The sequence below is a fragment of the Cyanistes caeruleus genome, chromosome 1 (assembly GCF_971803275.1).
Source record: "Cyanistes caeruleus chromosome 1, bCyaCae1.hap1.1, whole genome shotgun sequence".
NCBI classification, from domain to species: Eukaryota; Metazoa; Chordata; class Aves; order Passeriformes; family Paridae; genus Cyanistes; species Cyanistes caeruleus.
In genome coordinates, this window is record NC_141701.1 from 92,834,177 (window position 1) to 92,853,240 (window position 19,064).

The window sequence follows — 19,064 nt, forward strand, 5'->3', positions numbered from 1 at the left end:
ACTCTATGATGAGGATCTTTCAAGTTTACAGACTTCAGGAAAATACAAGCCCAGTTTTTCCAAGCTTCTCAGTTTCTTACATCATCATATGGGAAGCTGCATTGGTCATAGTGTTCAAGAGCCCTGCAAGGACCCAGCACGATGAAAACAGGTCCATCTTGTTGGCTTTTGTCAGGTAAAAACTGTACAAAGCTTGTCTCTTATAGTGCTTTTAGCCTGTCAGTGACCATATTACTTCCATGCACAAAGCAGTTTGTGCCTCTTTAGGTGCAGAGGTCATTTTGCACACTGGGTGTAGCTCCTAAAATGAGCCAGAGAAGAGGGGATATGAGCATGGGGGAACCGCTTCAGGAACTGTAAGGGAACCACTCCCAGCTAGTTAAAAAATTATTTCCATGTGAGCTAATACAATTCCTAAATCTCTTAGTGGAAACAGAGTTCAGTATTATCTAGCTACATCTGGAAAGGCTCTTAGAGTAAAATTTTTATAACATGGTTATTCTAGAAGAAAAGTGGAAGCTCTGTTAACTTTCAGTCTAGTTCCCTGAATGCTCTCACAGCTCTCAGGGTACTTTCCCAGCTCTACTAGCACCTGAATGATAGGAACAAATATTTAGATCCAGTTGAACACACCTTGCAGTTTTTAATGAGTTTTCTGAGTAGCCATAGTGAACATGTTTCTCTCATGGACAGATGGTGTTTATGTGAAGGTGTTATGTGCATGTGTTGGGCTAAATGTGCCTTACAGAGAGCATCAGAGTTCTGAATGCCCACACTCTTCATATAAAAGCCTTTCTCAGGTTGCTTATGATTTCACAGCAATACAGCTTGAGCTAGCACTGAAGAGTTTATGAACACCTGATGAACAGGGCAAAGAAAATGCTGTATCTGTGTCAAAGTGGGGGTGCATGCATGTGTGTGCACATTTTGTTCAGCACAGCCACAGTTTAGTGGAGGGAGCTGAGCACAATCAGCTGTCAGTGATATCACTGACCACCATAAAAATTGTTTAAGACCATGCAACTTCTCCAACTCTCCTCTTGATTTTCTTATATAGCAACATCTGAAAGGAGGTCTCAGGTGGGGAAGAATGGGAGGGATTTTCAGTTGTCAGAAATACTATTAATTTTAGAATTATCAGGCAAATTATGACCTGGTGTTTCTTTTATTTTTTTTTCTTACCTTCCTGAAGGAACTTCAGGCAGTCTAAGTGAGATTTATTCTGGGCATAGTTACCCTTATTCAATCTAGTCCAGACATGTACCTTTTTCTCCAAGTCTCTTCATTCAGTCCCTCTGTAGGTCTCCACATACTGTGGAATTTTCCAGTGCAGACAGGGCTGTTGTTTTGAATGTAAAATAGTCTGGGAAAAACACACCCCATTTTCAGTGGCTTCTCTCCATGATGAATAAATCTATAGAGGATAACAGGCTTGTGCTTTTCCTTTCCTTGCTTTTCTGAACCATTTAATGCAACCTTCAGTGCCAACAGGCAGCCCTGTATTCTGAGTGAGTAGGATGCTTAGAAAAACAGGTTTTAGAAGTGATCCTTTAGTAAAGATCTGCCATTTTTATTGTCTAAATAACAGAAGATAATTTTTATTGCTCTTCTTTTACAACTCTAGACAATGAACCTTCCTGAGAACAGTTTATGTACTAAACAGCTCATTTACATACCTGGAGACTGTTAGACTAGACAACTACCAAACTTGGTGTTTCCAGAAACTTTGTAGGTCACTTTGCCGAAATAACAAAGCAAATACAACCTTGAAGCAGAAGTGAGATGGATCATTTTGGACAAATGTTAGGCTGAAGTACTATATGATTGACCTATAAAATGAGGCAAGGCCACTACTGCATCTGAAGTTGTGCCTTTGTGCACTTCTGCCTAATGTCATTCAATCCTCCAAATGAAATAATTGATCCACTGTATGTAAAACACAGAGGGGATTTGTTCTGTGACAACTTTCCAAACATATCAGTAAACCTTCCACCACTAATAAACTGGCTTTAGTGGAATGATTGGTTAGAAAATGTGAACAAACTACATTTGGAATGCACAGGGAAGAGAGAAACATGTTGTGTTTATGTTATTTTCCTTTCTACGTATAATTTGAAGTAATTTATAGAAAAAAAATTTGCAGCATATTGTCCTGCCTCCCTTCTCTTCAAAATTAGAGCAGAAGATTGGGGTTTGCTAACCAGCAGCCAGCTGTGATTCTGTAATTTTCTCTAATGCTCTGCCATGGCTGGTGCAGGGCTGGCTAGCAGCAGGAGGCAGTCATCTCCTAGGTGCTCCTAACAGAGAATTACATGTATCATGAAGCTAACAAATGTGGGGGCAAGATCACTCTGCAAGCATTTTCTGCCATTTTTACCTGATTTCTGAATAAGTCAGGTTGATGGGAGTCTTTAAAAGCAAACAAGCAAGTAAAGAAACCCAAACCAAACCAAAAATAACAACAGGCACCAAACAAACTCCTCACAAGTATTATGAGAGGAGGGAGTCCATGTGCATGTGATGAGAAGACACTACAGTTCATATAAGCAATGAAAATACAAAAAAAACCCACAACAAAACCTTAGCATGTACCAAGACACATTTTTTCACAGCTCTGTCAATACCATCATAGGTATTGTGATCTGCAAATGCAGGTAATGAAGTTGTGTAAATATACCTTTACATTATTTCTACTCCTTGTGGATCATTCACCTAAAATGCCTGTGGAGTGCATGTTATGCAGGCTTCTGGGCTTGCTTTGGTGTAATGGTTTTGGGGTTTGGATTGGTTTGGATGGTATATATATATATTTGGGGGCAATGGAAAAGTATGAATCCATGTGACAGCAGACTCTTTACTGGAACTGAAATAGCCCCATCTGCACAAGCAGGTTGTTCACTAGGAGGTGTGAGCAGTAGTGAGGACAGAGGTTTTTCAGGCTGGTGATGGCAGGTTCAACACATCCAGTGTTCCTGTCAATGTCAGTATTTTTCAGCCTGAGGGAAAATGCAGCCTGATGCAAACTGCATTAGGGTTGTGGCACTCAAATGGGAAGCATTTTTATAATCAGTCTATTCCGTGAAATGAAAGGAGAAGACCCACTGTGACATGCTGAGATATATGTTGTTAATTGCTCGTCATAACAATTCTGTTTCTTCAGTAAGATCTCTCTTTTCCCTTACCTCCTCTCCCTATGAAATGATCTTGTCAATATGGAAAAAGAAACCCTGAGGAATCTATAATTTAATGAAAAATTGCTGTTGCCATGGCATAGAGATCATACATTTATATTGAAATAATTTCTCAGTCTTCATTTGCATCCCCTGACTCTCTAAACAGCTATATCAGCTGTTAAGATTCAAACAATTAAAAATGCTCAATTATTAAGGAGAAATTAAAAGAAGTAATCAGCTTAACACAATTTCAGCTCAAAAAAACCTTCCCAGCAGCTCACAGGAAAAGCATATTTGTATGCTGTTAACATCCCAAATTGGCTTAGGTTAAAATACACGGGGGCAAGATTAAACCAATGCAAAGACAGTGGAAAAAGAAGCAGTGTTTTCTTTTCACTGTGAACAATATGAAATTTCATCAGCTTTTGTTGTTAGGATGTCATATGAAAACATTATGCTGAAGCCTACTGTGCAGGCTGTTACAGTTTCCTAAATGAGATTCTGCTATAGATTTCCTGGCATCTACTGAATTCCTCTGTTTATTTGACTGAAATATTTGTACCAGGGTTATTCTTGTTCCACCTTCAGTGACTGAACATGAGAGAATATTTGCTCTCGTTGTTTTTCTTTATTTTTTAATTCCTTGGTTTTGTTGTTGGGTGAAATAAAGTTTTTCAATCTGGATGAACTGATAGTAACTGGGTTGAACGTAACACAAAGAGAGGCAGATGGTACCTACACCTCCTTTGCTATTCCTAAGACACCTATGGCCACAGTTAGAAGCCTCTGTTGTTATCATCTTGGATGTCTGCAGGATAGATACTGCAAACTGCACTGCAGCTCACCAGATGATTTTGTGGCACGTGGGGTGGTGCAATCTGTTGTACAATCACCAAGAGCATTGGCCAGCTTGTATGCCCCAGATTAAAAAGCCTAAAACCATAAAAGTTTGGCTCCTGCCCCTTTAGATATCCTGAGCCAAACTTTGGGAAAGTATAGCTGAGAAGAGTTTGTGTTTCCATTTTATTTCTGTTGCTAAAGATTTTACTTTAGATTACCAGACACAGGCAAGAGAGCCAGACCTTCCTGGGATACTCAGCTTCAAAGCTCAGTCATGGAGGCTCTATGCCCTATCTTGTGTGCTTCCTTTGGTGCCCTGCTCTCCAGTGTGCCAGCATTACTTTTTTTCTTTTCCTCCCTCTTCCCTTCCCTTTAGAGAATATCCATTTCACTATATATTTGACCCTCAATCATTTTCACATCTGTGGTTGAAATTCACCTCTAGAAGAAAGTTCAAACAGCACCTTAGGCACTTCCAGACACTCCTAGACTTTGAGAAGTGAGTCACACTTGTGCTTTGTGGTCTGGGAATGTCCTGAATGACATCACTGACCTTGGTTTGATGATTTCACTCCTGCGTGGGCGAACCTCAAAACCACTGCTTTGAAAGGGAAGCTTACTTTGCTCAGAAGGAGGCACTTCACCTTTCTGGCATTCCACACAGTGTCCCTACACCAGGGTTAACATGGAAGTCCTAATGGTTTTTAACTTGGTGAATTAAAAGGCAATGACAGTCCAAGAATAGTTTTCTTTTTTTCAGACTTCCTGTTCATATTCCCCAGTTTGCCTCCAGGCCAGCTGATACACAGATGGTTCTTTTACCAGCTATTTAAGAGATAGCTTTATGGTACAAGGTATGGTCTCTTTCCCAGTCCAGAATGATTCCTCAAGGAGGTCTGTCTGCTTACTTGATACAGGATTATTTTTCTAGCCTACAGCAGTCTGGAAAGCTGAGGTTGTTTGCCGGGAGGATTGGTTGTCATTTGCTTTTTTCCCTAGCCTACTGCATGTGTGGGGCAGAGGAGGAGGAAAAGGTGCAGGTGAAAGTCTTTTCATCTCCAGTGCTTGATGAATAGTTACTTTTGTTATTCTAACCTCATATATCCATCTTAGGGTTGATGAAGGGATAGAAATAATTGCTGGCAAGTGATTTCTTACCTGGCATAGCTAGTCCATCTCTGAACTTCAAGATTCATGTACTTGTTCCTAAAGTGTCAAAAAAACTGCTATTTTTGTTTTGTATTTCCGAGTGATTGAGTCACTGAATATTAATAATCAAATAACTAGTGATTGATGTGGTCAAGAAAAAATGAAGCTCCCAACAAATTCTCACCTGGAGATTCTCCATTCCATTTCTATATGGAACACATCCCAAACTTTTAACTCACCTTGTAAATCAGTTGTAACTTCTTGGGCACTTCAGTGCACAGTGATAGCTGATGCTCTTTCTATTTTGCCAGACTGGCTCAGTATTATGCTCTGACCAAAACAGGTTCTTCATCTGTCATTTAAGAAAACTATTTTTACTGCTTAGAGCTTCAAAGCAGGGATAGCTGAATGAAATATTTATTAGGGCCTGGTGAGGTACTGTTAAAATGTGTCATGAACTCTCAAGAAATGGATGATGTTTAGTAAAGAATCTTCTCCACATTTTGCTCTCATAAGAAATTTGTTCATTAAACATACTTAAGTGTTTAAGTGTTGAAGCTTATATTACACCCTAGGCAGGATCCAAAGACTGCCCAATAATGGTTGTATGACCTAGATTTTTCTTTGATTTCCTGTTTGGTCCAATAGAAACAAAAATGGATCTTGGATTGGCAGACATGGACAGCTACAATTAATATGTGCATGCATGTTTCATATACATATTTTATAGAAACATATCAGAGATGAGCATGAGGTTGGATTTTTGGTGCTAGTTAGAGGAATAAGGCTTTCCTAGGGCATCAACTCCTTGGTGAAAGAAGTTTACAGAAAACATTTTAAGTGGGATTATTGCTGTCCTTTGATACACAGATGAAATCTTCACAGGAATTAGGTGACAATCTTTGTCAGTAAGAACACCCAAGTTGTGTGCAAGAGCTAAACTGACTTTTGATCCCTCAGAATTATCTCCTGAGAACCCTTCTTGATTGCCTCTGCAAAACCAGGTTTAACTTCATATGTTCCACCTCCAAAGTCCTTTCTACCCTCTGGTCAAAGAATAAATAAAATGCTTTTAGATAGGTAAATATTACCCTTTCATAAGAATAAGAAAAAAAGATATGCTGTTGTGACCATCTAATCTTTCTTTAGTCATTTATCCATTTCTCAGTGAAGCAAACAAAACCATGTAAATCTCAAGTGCTCATGGGAGGAAACCAAGAGGGACAGACCATTGCTTCTCTGTTCTTGGATCAAGGACCAGTGCCCAGAGACACTGAACAGAAAGAAGCTCCCATTGTGCACAGGCTACACAGATGTGAAAAAAGCAGCCAGTTGCTTCAATATTACTATCAAAAGTGTGTATGTGTTTGATAAGTCCATAGTGTGCTGCTGCAAAGTTGTTTGTCTCCCAGAAGCCTCCCAGGAAATGTGTGAGTACATTTGTACTGCTTGTTCCCAGTGCTGGAACTTAGACCTGTTGCCTCATCAAGTAGAGGAACATGAAGGTGAGTTTAGATTTGTTTGGGAAGCTGACTCTAATGGGGCTTCCTTCTGTTTGCCTGGTATCAGCTCTTCCTGACAGTATTCTGCAAGAGAATTTCCCTCAGGAAGAAAGGTTTTTATTGGACAAGTGCTTCTCTGAAGGATGTATAAAGGAAAATAGCACTGGTAATATCAGGCAGGAAAAAATAACTGTAAAAGCTCCAGCAGGCCTCCCTAAATATTAGCACATGTTCTATGATACAGGGAATAAGAAAAATAAGTAGTGACTATAGAAAAACACATTTTATATATGTTTTTGTTATCCACAAAGCCAGTATTGTACTTGAACAAAAGTCCCTCTCATGCGATGTCAATTTTATATTTGTACCTTTCATAAGAGGGCATGAAATTTCATAGTTCTATAATGCAGAAATATTATCATTTGCTGCTTAAATATTTAAATAACAAAAAGCTGTTGATAGCGTGGTCAGCCATGTGCAAATAATACATGAAAAGTAGTAGAAAATATGCAGGAACTGTGTAACTACACAGTTTGTTAAGCCTTTTTATTTCACATTGATGAGACATCATCTTGTGTGTGCATATATGCATACATATATATATATATACACATATATATGTGTGTGTATATATATATATATGTTTGAAAATGAAATCAAACTTTCATCATTTGATGCTTCAACTGCTGATTGTAATGTGGAATTCAATACAGCAATAAGCATTTCCAGTAAATAGAAGCTGACTGTAGCTCAAGAGTAAGCTTTTCCCATATCTGAATCTCACTTCTAAGTGGACATAATCCCATTTTTCTTCATTCTCTCCCCAAAGTTTTTTTCCATGTTACAAACATTTCCAGCTGTCAACCCAGCAGTCATTCTTAACTCATATAGCTTAAGTCTGAAAAGGAGGGCCATATTCTATCATAGCTATTGAAGATATTTCCAAGAAGGAAAGGTACATCAGATCTCCTGCTTCAGATTTTGACTGATAGGGACAAGTAATAAGAAGAGAAACTTCTCTCCCATCTTCTGTCTCTGCTCAGCTCAGAACCTGTGGGTTCTACCTCTTTCCCTGAGCTCCCTATTGCCTTTTCTCTGTGCTTCCTCTGAGGGGTTGTTCCCTCTGCTGTCCTTAATGATATGTTTGACTCCCTGAATTTAGAAAGGCCAGTGACCCAGGCTGTTGTTTTTTCTGTTAGCAGGGATGAAGAGAAAATGAAATATTAATATTTTTTCCCATTTACCTATATCCTTAAAAGTCTGCTTAAAATTCTGTTTGTAATATGGGAGTGCTACACGTTTTTTCTTCTTTCCCCAAGCTGTCTCTCATTTCCTTGCTGACCTTTTAATGTAGCAAGCCTGGAGATTTTTCTTCTTCTTTTCAGTGGGGAAGATCCAGTACTCCTGGAAATAGAGATACCTGTGTTAATCAGTAAGTGACCGAACAATTATCAGTACATCCAGATTACTGGACTGCTGTGGAGGATTTAGACCAACTTGTACCTTCCTAAGCAAAAATACAGTTGCTTCAGCTGAGCAATCTAATGCAGAGGGAAGACTAGAGTGTGCTTTCTATTCTATTAACATTTCTCAGTTCAGGTCCTCAGGAAACCTCTGACCAATATTTATTTGAAGATGTCTCTGTCCAGGATAATATTATGATTAAAATCAAAGGAAGCAGAAAAAAAAAGAAAGAAAGTTTTCTTACTGAAATAAAGTGAAGAACGCTTTTTATTTCCCCATCTTAAATAACCTCTGGAACAGTAACCCAAGATAGGACTTGGCAACTGCTTATTATGCTCTCTGCCAAATAATGCGTAGAGATCTAGCAAATCTAGTTACTAAATGAGCTGAGCAGGAAGAGCCTGTTTGAAACTGCATAGAAATACGAGCACTCTGCGCAGCAGAGGACCAAAGATACAAGGATTATGAACTGCAGTCACTGAGGCCTCGTGTTAACTAAGATCAGAGTCAAGAGCAGGAGAGAAGCAGAAGAGGGAAAACGAGTATTGTTGAGGCTTGTGTGCTGCTCTTGGCGCTCCACCTACTCTTGTTATTGTTACTTTGCTTGGCTTTTAGCTGATAAATAAAATATGGAGTAGTGTCTAGAAACACAGACAGAAGACAGTTCATCTAGTGCTACTCTAATTGCCGGGTGCTGCAGTTGCTGCATAAGAGCCATCTTTTCAGAATTAAAATGGGAACCAGTGGCATTTAATGGACTGGGACCAGCCATAATGGTTTACAGTAACAGACCATGAATATGGTGGCTGAGAGAAGTATAAAGGCTTCATTCCTAGGCAAATCCCGGGAATGGCATTTAGACTGTCCAGAGAGTCTGGTCTGTAGCTGAACTGAACTGGCACCAGTTGCTAGAGCAGATTGCATAAGTGCCCCAAAAGGGATGGCAGAGAATAGCTTTCCAACTCCCAAGAGCAGAGGGATCCTATTCAGGGAAGTTGTCTCAGCTGTCAGGGCAGTTTTTCTTCCATGTCAGTGGTCTGAAAAATATCTCTATTTTCCCCTTTGCAATCAAAAGCAAAAGCTGGCTTTTGAAAGACTATTTTGAAAGTAGCAGAGCTTCAGTCTTCTGAGGCTTGCTCTTCCAAAATTTTAAAGGCGGCTTACAAAAGCTAGTATTCTGCAAAGAGACACTGTGCAATTTCTGCCTTGCATCTTCCTAAAAGCTGACTGCTGAGTCAATATGGAGGATAATTCACTTGCTATTTTAAAGCTGGGGAAGGTGCAACTTAATTTTAATTCTGTAGCTGTATGGTCTCTCTTTTTCAGTATTGGGGAGGAAGTGCTGCTTTTTCCTACTGAAATCCTGCATAGGTGTGATGGAGACAAATCTTGCTGGGAGCTGTGTGGCTGTGCTTCCCTAGCTAGCTTCTCTATCCTCCCAAGAGGATATTCATTTTGTGGCAGTGTACTTGGGAAAAGGGGTGAGCGCTGACTGACTGAATGGTGCTGTGCCTTGAAGAAAACAGGGGAGAGCAGCAGCTTGCATTCTTCAGGGTTTCTGGGGCAGTAGACCAGGAGAGGTCTCCCGTATCTTTTTTCAGCCTGCTTTGGCTTTCCTTTCTTGCCTGGTGAAGGAGGGCCTCCATGTGCTTGGGGCTTTACTCCGAGCTCAGGGGCTGGGTTTGCGAATGGCTTTCGAATGTTAGCCAAAAATATTCGTCTGTGCATGTGTACGTGGAGGCGTGGGGGAGGGAGCGTTGCTCCCTTGTGCAGTCGCACAGAACAAGCCACAATCTGGCGTGCTTTTGGTTATTAATAGCTAGAATATGGAAGTAGGGCAAATATCCATCCTGATTTATCCTGACCTGAATAATCCGTATAGTCTCCAGGCCATAGACTAGCGATTCTGTCTCTAGCTGTCACATTCCTGAATTTTAGGAAGTGATATCTGTGACCATTTTGTGTCATGATGATCAATGTCACATTAAAGAGAGAAGCCTGCAGGCAGGCGTGTGAGCTGTGTGAGCGCTGCTTGATTAGGGAGGCGCTGGGGTGGGGATCCTGCTCGCTGTCACTCCTGCTCCCTGTCACTCCACGCTGTCTGAGACCATGAGACAAAAGATCCCAAGGGAGAGGTCACCCTGGCCTGGGGCTGCTCTGCTGGGGAGGGGGGAGCAAGAAAGATGCTCTGAGAGGCAGGTCACAGGCGGAGGAGAGGAGTCACAGAGCCGTGAAACAGCACTGAAGGAGGCAGGAGATGTTAGATTCAGGAGTGGGAGTGGGGAGTGAAAGAGGCAGAGATGAGCAAAACCTGGTATCCCTACGGTTAACCATTTCTTGGCATTATCAGGATATTCAGTTACTAGAAGATGGGCTTTTTCTCTCCTTTTTGTTTCTTAAAATCATGAATACATTGAATCCCATATATTTATTCTCCTCTCAGCTTACAATATGTTGTTCTTCACACCTATTTTTGAAATCACGTCAACTTTTTTGACCAAATCTGTAGATTTCCAGTTGTGGCCTATGAACATTCCTAGCACGTGAGGAGAGACAAGCAAAAGGGCATTAGTTGTGACAAATCCAACAAAAAGATGCCTGGGACACAAATCAGAATTCCTCATTTGGTCAGCTTTCCCACTGACTTCCCCATGAACTGACATGATTCTCGAGTGAAGCATGCAAGCTGGAAGAATAGGGTGCACATTTGCATCCTGTTATTGTTCTGAGCGTTATTCTGGCAACAGTTTTCTTTTTCTGGATGGGCACACAAAAAAGCAATAAATATTATTGCTGATTACATTTTAGAAACTACAGGCATTGTTGGAATGTAGGCTTATTTATTAAGGGTAGAATGAGTATAAAGGGAAACAGGCTCTTGCCCAGAAGTATTTAAAGACTGATATTAAATCAAGACACGATGTGAGAACAAGACTAGCATGAAACAAAGCTAGTTGTGCTAACAGTGTGCTGTTATTTAAGCCAGCTAATGAACAAATTGATAGCTTCAAATCACCTAACATTTTGTGTGTATTGTGGTATTTATTTCTGTTCTGCTTTAAAGCAGATAAGTAAATACAGAACTGGTTTCTACCAAGCTAATTTCTGGGGTGCAGTGTTATTCACAGAGCAAATCAGTCCATTTGTAAATACTGTGTTTCAGTGCTGGGAGCTTAAATGCCAGCATGAAACCTCCCAGCCTTCCATGCAGCAGCTAGGCAGCCATGGTTACATCTGCCTCCCTTCCCACAAGGCACAGCAGATTGGATGAGGATTCACTACAGTTCCCCTGGCTCTTCCCTGCAGATTTCACACTCTTCCCCCAACAAATGTGAGCCTCCATTCCCCTTCACTTGTGGGAAGCTCTCAGCCAGAATGGCAGCCAGGGGATGCTGCCGCCTTCCCAGCGCCCAGCCTTTGTCTGGGAGCACAGGACACTTATGGCAGCGCTCCCTTTCCTCTCCGTGCCAGGGAAACCGCAGGGACCCCCGTCCTGACCCGGCCAGGGAGGCTGAGATTCCCACAGGCAGGGAGGATGGAGCAGGCCGGGATTTTCCCGTTTGTTTTTGGAACGCCGGTGTTGGCTACCCGGGTGTCTCTGTGTGCGTCCCATGGGAAGCATCAACCGGTGCTGGGGCTCTGCGGCTCGGGCTTGTGTTCGTGAGCCTGGTTTGTCAGCGGCGAGCTATTCTTGTTGGATTTCCGAGTAAACATCAGACAGATCCTTACCCCTTTGAGCTGTCACGGTCTGCCAAGAAAACTGTCTGAACTCTGAAATTTCTCCTTTTATTTTCCGCCTTCCTGACCCTGCCTCTGCCGCCGACAGCAGGTCCCTCTTGTCAGGGGAAATGTCCTCCAGGCACAACACGGGGGAAGTGGAGGAGGGGAAATTTCAGAAATCCTGTTTGGCGAGCCAGGGATGTCTGGGCCTGCGAGAGGGACGGGGCAGGCAGCTCGGAGCGGCCAGGGCCCATCGATGAGCCTCTCCCCGGGGCTGCACAAGCTCCTCTCTGCGGAGCGCGGGGGCAGGGCAGCCCGGTGACAGCGGCTCGGGTGACAGCGACAGCTCATTAGGCTGTCACGGCGCCATGGCAACGGCGGGCACGGCATCCGCCTCCAGAGCAAACGCGCAGCCTTTGATCGGGTTCGCTCTGCTCACACCAGCGGAGTCCAGCCCAGACGGGGCTCCTCGGGAGCTGGGCACTTCGCCGCTTGAAGAATAAGCCCAGCTCGTCCCAGGTTTCGTTTTGCCGCGCCCAGTTCCTATCCCGGGCTCATGTGGAGGGTCAGCTTCGCCATCCTCTGAAGCTGCGTGCAGGCAGCAGCCTTGGCTTTGGCTGCCTTCGCTCCCGGGGCTCCCTTAGTGAGGTTCCGGGAGGCCCTACTCAGCACCCCAGTGAATACACAGTCTCTGTATATTCATTCACGGTCTCTGGGGCAGGGTTTGAAGGGCTTCTGCTGCATGATCCAGACCTTCCTTGGGCTTCCATGGACCCTATGACTGAGATAATAAAACTTTAAAAATGCTGAAGTATCTTATCCTACTGCCTGTTTTCCCTTTAGGATATGACGTACATTTCATAAAGCTAGCAGTCTGGATTCTGGAATAGAGAGCATTAGCCATACTCCAGAACAGAACACCTTTTTGCTCTGAAAAACTAGTGGCTCTGGAAATGGTGTTTGAAGACAGTTTTGTATCATGCTTGAGGTGCTATATGCAGTGTATTTATTAATTACAAAATACAGTTCTACAGTTTTGGTCCTTGGAAGTGGTGAGGACTTCTGGCCCTTAGGGATTTCTTTGGTGAACAAATGATCCAGCTCTGCTGAATCAATGGGGTTTCTTCCATTTACTTTGTACATTTTGGCTAATGTCCAATCTGACCTCCCTCAGCTTCTGTCTGTGTGTTTGAACAGTTAGATCATATTTGGCAGCTAGTAATATATTTTTGAATCTTTTATACCAAAATGAATCTCAGTGTTCAGCAGGTTATCAAAACACAAGCTTGCCTTGCTGCAAAGAAAGCATTGCTGTTTGCTTTTCAAAGCCCAGTCTAGTATTTCTTCTCATGTTGGGGAGCAGCACTGTAAATGAGACAAGGGAACAGAGGCATGGTTCATATACATCCTGACAGTGAGCAGGTCTGTAAATACAGATGTTGTAGGAAAGAATCCTTGTGATGGATCCTTTTGACATAGGCTTACCAAATGTTGCAGGGGGTTGCATCTTTTATATGCCGTGCAGTTCAAATCCTTAATAAAAGTCTCCTTTTCCTTGTAATTCATAGAACTTGCAACTTCCCTCAACAAACACTTTCCTCTCTTCCTGCAACCCACTTTGTCCAGATGTGTGAGGTCTCTGTCCCACAGGATTCTTCTATTCATGGAGGAATTCCTACCGGTTCCACCTTCAGTTCTGGTGATGCCCATCTCCTATCCTTGTCCTTTTCCTTGAAAGATGACCAAGAGCAAAAGTCAGCTGGCAATGGCAGGTCTGTAAACTGTTGTTAGAGCTGCAGTTTCCAGCTTTGGTGGGCTTTGTCAGAGTAGGACCCAGCCAGCCTAAAGGGTGTGCTGAGCTGAACACATCCCAGTTACTTGTCATAACATACAGTGTATACCATGCTGACAGTCATTTGTTTTTAGCATAGGTAATCACTGGCATGTTCTCTTAAGTGAGATTCATAGATGCTGATTACATTTACTGCATAAATTACTTCATTATTAAAATCAGGTCATTTGAGCCCCAGAACCATTAACATGCAAACTATTACCATAATTTCATAAGCTAATAAATCAAGCACAGGAAAAGAATTAAGCGGTTCCTAGTGATAAGTGTTTCTTCAGAGATTAAGAAACACAATTTTCTTATGCATATATTAACATTTTAAAAGTAAATTCATGCAAAAGCAATTTTTCTGCATATATAAAACTTATGTTTAATAATCTCTATACTCAGCCTCCAGAGCTGCTTCAAAATTAATGTTTTTTTCTCAAATCACTGTGCAGGAATTTGATGTTGAACCAGTCAGCCCATTTCTGTATACTCTACCTGTAAAACTCTTTATGCCTTTATTAAACAGTCAAAGTTAAGAAATAAAACAAGCCAAGATACAATTGAAAAGAAAAATAGCTTGGGTTCATCTTACATAATGAACTCTTCATCAGAGGTAAATTTTGTATTCTTAATATTAAGCAGTACCAATGAGATTGTAATTATCTCCATAATTGCAATCGAGAGCTGTCGTTGTCATCTTACTAAAATGGTGCATTAAAATTGATTTAACTCTCATTTCTTACACAATATAATATAATATTGGCCAGAATAATGCAAAGATAGACTCTTCTACTCACATTACTGAGTAGTTTTAAAATACTACAGTAACACAACTGTTGCAGGAAAACAAAGAAAATTCCAATGTAAATGAAACTGTAATAAGCAACAGATGACAATGCCTCAGTATTTTACTATACTGCAAGATGTCCATGATTTATTTATGTTTAGATGGCTTTGTTTTCCAGGTCCTAACCTACTGTTTTGGTTTGCTTAGTTTATTTCTTTTTCGGTATGAGGCACTGAATGCATTTGCTCCAAGGAATAAGAGAATGTGTTTTCAGAATGGTGCTCACCATCCTGGTTATTTCGGATCTCTTGGTTGCTGCAGCAATACCACAGCCTCCCACTTTTCTAGCCCACATGTGAAAAGACACTCAGAGAGCTTTTAGCGATGGCTTGTGCTTGCTGCTGTTTAATGACCCTCTTGACTAAGACAACACCACACTGAGAACTGCCTCTCTGGGGAGGGTTGGCCTGTCCTGTCCCTCTCCCTGCACCAGTTCACCCAGGGGCCAGATAAGGACCATGGCTGGTGTGACAACAAGCGACATGCGGGGATACCCCTTGTTGTGGCAGCTGGTCACTGCCTCAGATTTACTGCCATTTGGAGCCATGGCTACAGCTCCTGCAGCCCCAGGAGAGATGGGGCGTTGGCCTGAGCTCACTCACAGGCAGCTGAGGCAGTGGGACAGGCAGTATTCAGCCTGTGCAGAGCAGGAGGCAAAATAGGGGACGTGTTAGGGTCACTTGTTACAGAGGTGGAACTTGTGTGGTAGATGAATTAGACCTGTGTCTCAGAAGGCTGAGTATTTATTACCTAAATAAGGAAACAGCACTGCTGATGTGAAGCTTTCCATGTCTCTTGTCCTTATCCTTCTGGTTCTGTGTCCCTTCCTCACCCTTTTGTCCATCAGAAAGTACATGGATGCTGTAAATCTCTCAAATTATTTACAACCTTCCTACCTTCCCCCTGCTGCAGGATTCAGTGCCTCATTCCTCGGTTATGGTCTCTTTTACATTCTTCATTTCAAACCAGATATTGAACTACTGCTGCTCCTGGCAGGCCTTCAGTTTGTTTGGAGGTTGTGTGTGCTATTGTATATGCATAAATCATTTCTATCTGTTCAGGATTCTACTGGGCTGTGTTTCAGGTATGTCTTCAGAGGAGTTTATCAAAACTCCATTCCAGGTCATAAACTCATTTTTCAGTGTTTGTGTAATTAATTGCACAGCAGAGATGATGTATCTAGCACAGGGCAGGTGACAACACCCATGTGAAATGAGAATTTTCTAATCAAAATGTGAGTAATCCCAGTAAAATGGTTATGGAGTATTTGGCAGTGTTGCTTTCCATATTGCTGAGGCTGAATATTAAAAAGGAGATTTGATATCTCGTCTGGACAAATTGGCATGATTTGGGCATTTTTACAACTCAACCTTCCCCCTTGAAGATAAATGGAGGTGACTGCAAATGCAAAGCGTGGCTTGATTGTTTTGTTCATATATAGTAGAATCCCATTGAAGTCAAAGGCAGATTACTCACCTGAATAAAATTTCTGTGTCAGGTTCCACATTTGCATGAATGAATATGTGTAAAAACAAGAATTTGAATTTCCAGGATTCTGTAATAACAATACTCAGGTAACACTGCTATCTTCCCTTTTAAAATGCTAACCAGTCTTTTTTATGTGGAACACCCAACGTGAAGTACTTCACTTAGCCAGACAGTGTCCTAATTTTCAGCAGTGTGTGAAGGAGAAGATTCCTCCAGGCAGTGTTTAGTGCACCTACCCAAAATTCTGCTCTCACTGCCTCTCAGAGGACTTCATTCCTCCCCACATGCTGGAGGGGAAACCTCAGAAGATGTTTAGCTGGCAAAAAAGGCATTTCTGCCCTGATTCATTGAATGTTCTCCCAGGAGAACAACAGAGAAAATCATTTGAACCACAGCACTTACATTTCACTGTTAGGTTTTTTCCACTGTTGTTCATACTGCCGTCCTTTCACCCTATTTATGTTGGGTTTGTTTTGTTTTGTTTTTTTGTTTTGTTTTTTTTTCTCTGTAAACTTTCCCCCCACCCCCCACCCCACCCCTGACAAAGAGATAATTTCAGCTTGGATGTAATTTCTAGCATAAACTGGTTTCTGGTGCACCTGTTTATCAAAGCTTACTAGGCAATGGAAAAGGATATTTAAAAAATCAGTCGTTGAATGACAGCTTATTCATTACCTTAAAAGCTTATTCATTCACTAATTTGACCACTTCTGAACTAGTACCAGCACATTATGTGAACTTTCTGGCTCATGAAGGAAGAAAATGGAGACAAGTGGGCTATGTTTTCTGTGCCTGGCAATCACAGTGCACATTGGTGGCAGAAGGCTGAACAAAAGTTCAAATCCATCTCTAATGGATTCCTTTAATACAAAAAACTGCTTTACATGTAATTGTGTGAGGGCTGCACTGTACACACAGAGGTCAGAGCCAGAAAGATCAGGAAGAGTCAGGCTGAGGCATTTAGTTTCACTGGACTGTTTTTTTCCTGCATGGCTGCAGTGGCTGCTGTGCTACCATGTACCTGTGTAACCATCCCAGGAAACATGGATGTTTGTCAAGCACCACTGTCAGAAGAGAAGCAGACTGTCATCCTACTCCTTACTCCCTGTTGTGCCTGCAATTGTACAGCAAAGAATATTCTTCAGTGTTTGGGGAAGAGTGCTACAAAGTCAACATTCCTGATCTGGGGTATGAGGGCTTTCCTCCTTCTGATGCCTTAAGTTTTAGCTTTCATATTTTTCATATTCTGTGCTGCCTAGGTGTGTAGTTTTGAGATTCATATTAAGTGTTAGTGAGCTCTCTTCACAGAGTAGGTAGACAAAATAATTCATTGTCTAGCTTGATACCAAGGACAATTGTTACAGGTTTCAGGCCCAAAAGCATAAACAACTGTGGACTGAAGAGAAAAAACAAGAAGGATGGTACTTCATAACCTGACTCTGTGATTGGACAATTAACCCAAATATGCAGGTGGACCAAAACTTAAAAAAGTGTGAGACCTCGTGACCAGATATCCATTTTGTGACCATTTTGGGTCTGTCTTGGGTATAGCCCTGGCCAGGCTCTTGTACTGCCCAAGGTGTATCCTTTAAGGCTTTTCCATAAATACCTACTTTATTCTTAACTCTGTCTAGCCTCTCAAGGCATCAGTTCTGGCAACCACAAAGGGACAGAAGGCATCACTTCTTTCCCAAGAATCCCAAGAAATCTTGAGAAGTTTTTCTTCCAGGGAAATGATATTGTCACAAAGATCTTTCCCAGAACAAGAATGGTTGCTGTTTGGGAGCTTTTGTTTTGGTGGGGCTTTTTTTGTTTGTGTCGGTGGGTTTTTCAATATTTCTGTCAACAATACAGAATGAAGGATGCTTTATTTTCTTCCAGCAGAGAAAATTTGGTGGGGAGGGATGCTGTGTAAGAACCAGTGCTATACTGCTCCTGTAAGATGTTCAAAAGTAGGTTCATTCTTCACAATTAAAAATGCAATTTTCCTCTTTTTAAAATTGTCATTCTCCCAGTTATCCACCACATACAGCATTTTAGTTAGAAGTAAGTAATTTTGGATGGTTGAGGTGGAAACGGGACCATCCACAGGAGGCTCCTACCAGAGAGGAGGCACAAAGTTCATTGGGACCTCAATGAAAAACTCTGTGGTCATTTTAGTAAGTGGTTTTCTTCCCAAATCTACTCATTATGAAACTAGTTATCCAGCTCAATCATCACTCCATTTCTGAATTGACAAATATTTCTTTAAGAACAAAATGGATGTATAGTACCTACCACTTAAAATAAATAAATAGATCCACAAACACCAAGATACAGGAAAGTTCTTGCTGAGTACCAAAGCTTTTGTGTCAGAAAAGAGTTCAAGAAAACTAGGATACACAAGGTGCTCCTGTTTTCTTGTAGAAACTGTGGAGTTTGTGTAAGTGGATGCTGAAGGTCTCTGATGTGGTATAAATGGCCTTGGATTATGAAAATCTGATCCTCATGCATTATGCTAACTCTGTTTCCAGTTTTGGGAGTATATGAACTGCATGAACCATTCAAGAGTAAGAACCAGTTCACTCAAATGGTTCTCTCTTAGTTACATACCAGCAGTCATGCAGTTTCTTCATTTTCATACATAATTTTAAATGTGTCAGTAAACTTTATATTTTTATGAGCGTATTTGATTTTTTTGGTGGGGAGAGCTCTTAAATCTCAAGATACTTGAAAAATTAATAGACTAAGGACACAGTAGGTTTTGTAAGGTTAATTTTATTTAAATAGAATTCAGATGCTTACTTGACACCTTAAGAACTTCTGTAGAATTTCATGCAGAAAAATGGGATTGAATATCCTTAAGATATCATTATAATCTGCTTTTATAATGTGCTTTATTTACCGTTCTGTGAGACACTCACTGGAAGTGGTGAAAAACCTTTTTTGAATTTGTTGCAGATGACCTGTGGTTCCAGGCTCCTCCTCGAGAAAAACTGTAAGTTCTTAATCAAATTGAAAGATTTTAAGGTAAACTGTAAAGGACAAAGAAAACTGCCCCACCA

General features: G+C 41.4%; 3 long non-coding RNA genes across 4 annotated transcripts in view; 1 reads left to right on the forward strand and 2 right to left on the reverse strand.

The window, feature by feature from the left end:
- The window catches only part of LOC111923735 (uncharacterized), a 30,228-nt gene extending 18,036 nt beyond the window's left edge, over positions 1 to 12,192 (reverse strand). Inside the window, exons 1-5 of one of the 2 annotated variants that reach the window (XR_002861241.2) lie at positions 11,858 to 12,171; positions 8,007 to 8,068; positions 5,402 to 5,514; positions 5,172 to 5,219; positions 1,281 to 1,363 (exon numbers count right to left, since the gene is read on the reverse strand). This is a non-coding gene — a long non-coding RNA (uncharacterized LOC111923735). Of the gene's footprint in view, positions 1 to 1,280; positions 1,364 to 5,171; positions 5,220 to 5,401; positions 5,515 to 8,006; positions 8,069 to 11,857 lie in introns of those variants that run through there. The other variant, XR_015274022.1, reaches the window with a different exon arrangement.
- LOC147655743 (uncharacterized) overlaps positions 1 to 19,064 on the forward strand; it is a 21,998-nt gene continuing 2,934 nt past the window's right edge. Inside the window, exons 1-2 of the long non-coding RNA XR_015273998.1 lie at positions 1 to 175; positions 18,961 to 18,997. This is a non-coding gene — a long non-coding RNA (uncharacterized LOC147655743). The remainder of the gene's footprint in view (positions 176 to 18,960; positions 18,998 to 19,064) is intronic.
- Positions 13,493 to 19,064, reverse strand: part of LOC111923734 (uncharacterized) — a 26,751-nt gene continuing 21,179 nt past the window's right edge. Inside the window, exon 3 of the long non-coding RNA XR_015273981.1 lies at positions 13,493 to 13,578. This is a non-coding gene — a long non-coding RNA (uncharacterized LOC111923734). The remainder of the gene's footprint in view (positions 13,579 to 19,064) is intronic.